Source organism: Phyllostomus discolor, chromosome 1, assembly GCF_004126475.2.
Source record: "Phyllostomus discolor isolate MPI-MPIP mPhyDis1 chromosome 1, mPhyDis1.pri.v3, whole genome shotgun sequence".
Lineage (NCBI taxonomy): Eukaryota > Metazoa > Chordata > Mammalia > Chiroptera > Phyllostomidae > Phyllostomus > Phyllostomus discolor.
Window position 1 is genome coordinate 43,596,205 of NC_040903.2, and position 7,104 is coordinate 43,603,308.

Genomic DNA, 7,104 nt, shown 5'->3' on the forward strand with positions numbered 1-7,104 from the left:
GTAAATCACCTTTAAAATTTAAATATGCATTGTACCACAATTATTAGAGAACCATTAAATCAGGATATTTTAAAAATTAAATGATGTGAAGAGGAAATGCCTATTGAAATGTAATGCTAATCACATGGGTCAGACTTTTATATGTCCAACATCAATTTAATCTTGAGAACATTCTATAAAGTTTCTTATTTTCTAATTTACCTTTGTTTACATTCTTGTTTGTTAGGAAATATAACAACAATAATAGTCATACATAAAATCTTGGTACTTGGTTACATTATGATATAGTCTACTCATAAAGGGAGAAAAATGATGAGGAAAGTGGGTCCTTATTGCTTCTTCTTTAGTTTTGCTATACTGTGAAAACTTCTAAGTTGATTTATACATTTGATCACATGGGTATTAGTCTCTTTACTACTCTGCAGAGTGACAGCAGTATTGCCAGCACCTCTGTTCTTTGAGATGACTCTGTAGCACACAAAGTACTACAAAGTCCAGAAAAACAAAGTCCAATACAGCAAGTCCAGAAAAACAAAATGTAAATGTTCCAAAGCAAAAAAAAATAACTGTTTGAATTCACCCCATATAGCATCATGTTAAAATACTATAATATTTATAAATGACTTTTTGTGAAACCCTAGTGCATTTAGTAATAACCAAAAATTACATCTAAATAATTTATGTAAAAATGTAATTCTACATAAATAGAATTTACATTTATATCCTATTATAATAGAATATAACAAGAAGCTCCAGAAGGTATCTGGTCATGTAATATGAAAAGTAGAGACATTTAATGAAGAAGATACAAGATACAAAAAACATTGTACATAAGACAATGACACCTCAGTCCCCTTCAAAGCAGGCACCTTGGAACCTACTCACACAGTTCTCCCAATCACCATCAGTTTCCCAATTGTATTTTCCTGATTCTCATCAATGATTTGAAATCTCTTTCATTTCAAAGGTGATTTTAGTTTGGGAAAATCTAGAAGTCACAGGGTGCCAAGTCTGGGCTGTAGGGGGACTGAGTCACCTGGGTGATTTGATGTTTCACCAAAAACTCTGGACAAGGACATGATGCGTGAGCAGGCACATTGTTGTGATGAAGCTGCCAATCACCAGTTGCCCACAGCTGCCATATTCTGAATTTCCTCAGGGGAATGTTCAAGCATAACACCAAATTTGATGCAGATTCATTGCTCTACACACTGTCATTTTGAGTGTGACAGCCACACAGTACACATGCTCACTCAATGGCATCTACTACCCCCACTGACTAGTACAGTGAAGTCATCATTATTCACATAGGCACATTCCAGTCCACTCTCCTTGGCTGCCAGGCTATATTGATGTTATGCATACCATTCTCATTATATTCGCAATGACTGGACTTTTTCCAGGCAGACCTCATATAAATGTGTACATAAAATTCCAACCATGATAAAAGCTACAAAAAAGAGATACAAATACATCCTGTGTTCAGAAAGATCATACACTAGAAGGAATAGTTTCAAAAAGGATAGAAAAATAAGTAAAATAAATTTCTGCAGATCTACTATACTATTTTTCCAAATATCATAATCACTATTCTTTCATTGAAGAGGTATTTTCTCCAGATATCTTTTAACTGAGACTTTGTACCATCTCATGAATCACTTCATCCAAAATTTTTTTATCAATTTATAGTTGATAAATTAACCCATTCAAGTGATTTAGTAAAAAATGACCTGGATCTGGAATAGGGAATAAAATAATACAAATATTTAAAAAACTCCATTGCTATTCATCAAAGATTCAAGTAGCAAAGATAGAAACAAGGCAATTAACTACATAACAATCTAAAGAATCCATACTATTTACAAGGTAGAACGAAAGTAGTTTTACAGATGTGAGTATGTGAAACACAGAGTTTATTCTCTTATTATTTATTTATTATTATATTATTTTCCATACGAACAACTGTAACCCTACTTTTTTCCCACCCTGTATTATATGCAAGGCACAAACAATAATGAGCATAAAGGGGAGAGAGACATTTATCCCTCTTTAGGGAAAGCAAACACTTATAGAAAACTAGAATAGATAAACTATTATAGAAGATATATGTAACCACAAAATCTTGATACAAGAGGGGTGGAAGCAAATTCAGTAGCTAATGAGACACAACCAGGTCCTAAGAAGTAATAATCAAAGGTAAGAATGCATGTAACTAAGATTAGGACCATTAAAAATGATCCATAGTACATATTATGATTTTCACTGAGGAGAAGGGAAAAAAATGCTTTCATGGAGATGAAAACAAAAGGACTGATTTCAATAGGCAGGAAAAGGTAGGAGGCCCACTGCTGGATAAAAATACAGCAAATACATGGAGGCAAGAGAGAAATTGGCAATCATATTCACACCCTCCAAACATATGTTAAGTGTACACAACATACCAGGACTTAAATTCTGGGAACATGAATATGGATAAACTACAATACTTTCCACACTTCCCATTTGCTCTTCATCCCATGAAACAAGTTGTCCATGAATATCAGACTTGCCTAGAAAAATGGATATGAGAACGGGAATTTATAAACAGATTAACGAGGACCATGATTAAGAGTTCTATAGGAAAAGAAAATTAATAAAGGTTTTACCTAGAAGATTATTAGAGAAAATATACCTTGAAAATAATAAAAACATTTAGTTTCTTTTATGTAGCAAACTCTGTTCTCAGGCTTCACATGTAACTATTTAATACTCACCATTATCTTATAAGATAATTCCCATCATTATTGACATTCTACAGATAGGAAAACTGAGGCACATGGAATTTAATCAACTACCCAAGGACACATAGTAGGTAAGTGAAGGGCAGGCATTCAACCTGGCTGGTGTGGCCCATACAATTAACTTTTTCCACCACTCATGCCTAGGACATCTAGAATGTATAAACAAACAAGGAATCAATTGTGATGGTCCAGTCAGCTTTGTGTTCTGCTTATCCTGGACTTTTATATAACAAAACGTTTTATTCAACTAGGACTGCACAAACTCTACATCAGTGCAATTCAGATGGCCTTTACCATTAGGTACAGTTTGGAGCACATTTCTTCTAGAAACACAAGTTTTTCTGTATGTGTATTGTTGTTAAGTAAAGAGGAAGAGGAAGAAAGAGGAGGAGCGGAAGAGGAGAATTGGGAGTTTGGAGCAGGACTGGTGGGAAGAAAATCAAAAGTAGGAGCAGTGAAAAAGGTAGAATCATGAGGGAAACCCCTTATTAGACCAGAAGAAAGAAAAGACAGAAAAGCAGATAGAAAAGGGGGCAATCCCACCCTGGCTGGTGTGGTTCAGTGGATTGAGCACCTGCCTGAAAACCAGAGGGTTCCTTCCAACTAGCAAGTTGGATTCTGTGTCAAGGCATTTGCCTGGCTTGTGGGGTCAAGTCCCCAGTAGAGGGTGCAAAAGAGGCAACTACATATTGAAGTTTCTCTTCCTCTCTTTCTCCCTTCCTTTCCCTCTCTCTAAAAATAAATAAATAATTTTTAAAGGAAGAAAAGGGGTAATCCTAGGTTAGAGAATTCACAAACTATTCAAAAAAGCCAAGAAGAGAAAAAAGTTTAAGAATTTTTAAACACTTAGAGAAAAGAAAAAGGAAGAAAGGAGAACAAGAAGCACCTGGATGACACAATGCTTGGGAATAAGAACTCAATAATTGTCCCAATTTATGAAAAAAGTTAAGGGGTGAAAAGTGAGATAGCAACAAAAGAGGTTTCCTATTAAACAGACCATAAAGAGATCGCTGGCTTGAGAAGGTAATGCAATCAAGCGTTATTTAGTTCCAAGATGAATTAGGCGTTCTATACAGTTGAAAATAAGAAGTTGAACGTTTAGTTTTGAATACATGATAATTAATAAAACTGTATCCTAGTGAAACTAGAAGGGATTAGGCTTTCAAAGACTAAGGTTGGTCTTTTACGAGAAATAAAACAAACGGATTTGTCATCCCCTTGGCTGCTGCTTCCCAATTGCGGTAGATGGTACTACTGTTCCCAACCATTTACTTCCACTGTTTCTGTAAAAAGAGGATTACATATGTCCACTTAATGCCATAGGGCTGCAGGGCATCCAGCTCCCTAAACACACTCAACAAAATTGCAGAAACAGGATGCCCTCGGTTGCCACGACATGATATGAGAGAAATAAACGTTCGCTTTCGTTAGTCACTGAGATTGTTGTTAACTGCAGGAAGGCCAGATAGTACGGAGACCGTTACTCTCGGAACTTCTAACAGACGATTCCCACTTTGGTGCAGCCTGGGACATTTGGCCTCCTTTTTCTTCCCTTCTCTATGGCTGCTGTCCACCAAACAGCAGGTAGTTGGTAATCATAATTTTGAACTTTTTCTTACCGTCAGTTCCCAAAATTATATAAGCCTTAGGCCCCTCCAAAGCCTTGTGCGCCCTCTACTGGGGACCTGGCATGGGCCTTGACAAGGAATCTGCCTGTACTGGGGATAAAAGGGAGCTATTGAACTTAACTTGACCATTTTACAAAGGAAGAAAATAAAGCCGGGAAAGGTTTATGATATTTCTCCCAAAGCCATACTATTCATAGATAGCTAGGTCAATTCCGAAGCTGAGGCCTTTTGATTTCCACTTCAAAAAACAATTCCATTTTTCCCCCAAATATAAAGTTGTTATTTATGGCATTTGTACTAGCTTTTAGGTGACAACCTTAACTCTAACTCTACCCCTCAGCTTTTTTTTTTTCAGTTAAAAAACTAGAAAATTACTTTCTATGTCTTAGAGTTATTTTGCATATTAAATGAAAAAGTAAATGTAACATGATTTATCAACTAAAAATATGTTACATTTACATTTTAATTTTTTAAAGTATTGGATCTAGTTTACAGAGAGAACTTGTATAAAACTAGACATTGTTATAATAAAAAAATTGTAACAAAAATATGTTTGTATAGTAAGATAAAGCCAAGGAAATTCCCCAACATAGATCTTAAAATAGGAACTGAAGTACTTTGGTTACATATTGCAGTCATGTAGGTAACAAAATTGTGATTAAAAGGTAATTGTACACTTAATTACATTCATAGGCTGGAGCCATTCAGTTTATACTGTGAAGATTACTTTCATGTTTACTACAGAATAATACTCTTTCTACTTAAAGCAAATGAAAAACTGTTCTCATGGTACTGAAATGAAGGAATGTAATTATATTAAACAATTGCTGTGACATGGTTTATGGATATTTTGAATCCTTCAGATCTCATTATATTTTTTCTTTTAACTTTAGCATCTTGAAAGTGGGGGAAACTTGTAGCCAACTTCCCAGTTTACAGAACTTCAGCTCTGGATTCCTGCAGCATCCATGATGTGTAAATCAGAGCTATAGTTCTTTGTCAGGCTAAAGCCTCGTATTAATCCCATTTCCTTGTGCTAGACTTCTTCAGTCCAACAGAATGCTTCTTTGTTGTTTAATGGCATCACTACTAAACCCACACGACAAAAAAGGGTTGTGGTTTGTTCCCACACAAAAATTTTTCCATAACAATTTTCAAAGCAATCTATAATTTCAAAAACAAGAGACATATTCAAAGTATTACTAACTCCAAAGCCAAATCATCTACTACTACATAACCTGGAAGAAACACATCCATATGCTTTTCATCAGTCCAAAATAGAGGTATTACTATTGTACAACATAGCAGCAAACTACAAATATGGTGCTGCATGACTGAGTTTAATTTTGCTAAATCTAATAACATATGTCACAAAAACATTTTCTATCTGTCACATAAGTCTCTGCACTAAAAATTGTGTCATTCCACTGTTATCTTGAAGTTCCTAAGACCAGAGACATTAGCTCAGTTAGGTACCTTTCTAGAATGTATTCATGCAGGATCTCTTAACACCATGAATTAATTAAAGATTAACTTGAGTGACTGCTTCTTTCTTTTTTAATTAAAAAATTTAATTACAGTTTACATTCAATATTATTTTGTATTAGTTTCAGGTATACAGCACAATGGTTAGATAATCATATACTTTACAAAGTGTTCTCCCTGATATTTCTAGTACCCACTGGCACCATACATAGTTATTACAATATTATTGACTATATTCCCTGTGCTGTACTTTCCATCTCCTGTGACTATTTTGTAACTGCCAATTTGTACTTCTTAATCCCTTCACTTTTTCAGCCAGCCCCCAACCCTCATTCCTCTTCAGCAGCCATCAGTCAGTTCTCCCTATCTATGAGTCTGTTTCTCATTTGTTTGTTCATTTATATTGTTCTTTAGATGCTTTCATTGGCTTATGTTGCTCTGATCTTTTGTTGGTCACAAGTCACCAGAAACTATCTTTTAGTTTTGCCAATGTTCATCCTAAGTCCTTCAGAGCCAATGATCCATTAAAGTTCAGATTGTTCCTGGATTTAAAACACTTGGCTGAAAAGTATGTTGGCGTCAAAGCAAGAAAGAAAAGATACTCCAGCTTTGACAACCTGAATTAATGTCAGAGAAGAAAGTGGTTTATTGAACTGTTCATGTTAACTTAGAAATAGGAAAATTACCTTCCCTGTTTGGACATGTAATTGTTCAGTAACTGATTAGGACCTAAGGTAAGCAAACCAGTCACACAGTTTTATACTCTTAATTATATCATCAGAATTTTTTTCAAGATCAATACTCGAAATGTACCTTCTCTGTTCCTAAACCACCTGTGATTCCTAAAATATTCTTAAAACTCTAACCATTTAAACATTCTGTGACTTTAACAATTAATACCATGTCTGATGCCCAGTAGGCATTAAATAAATGTTGAATGAGTGAATGAATGAGTGAATGGATGAATGATGGAATAGCTAAACTCCATGACATGAAAAATTATAAATATGCACATTTTTCCAGTGAAGATAGTGAGGTACAATGAGTTACAATAGCTTATCTGATATCACCCAGTAAATAAATGTTTGCATTACACTTTGAAGTAAAATGACCTGACTATAAATTCTCTTGACTAATCTCTGCAACACACTAACATGTAATGTTAGTTACATTTATGAAGGTTATTTAGATCTGGCAGGCAACATGGAATA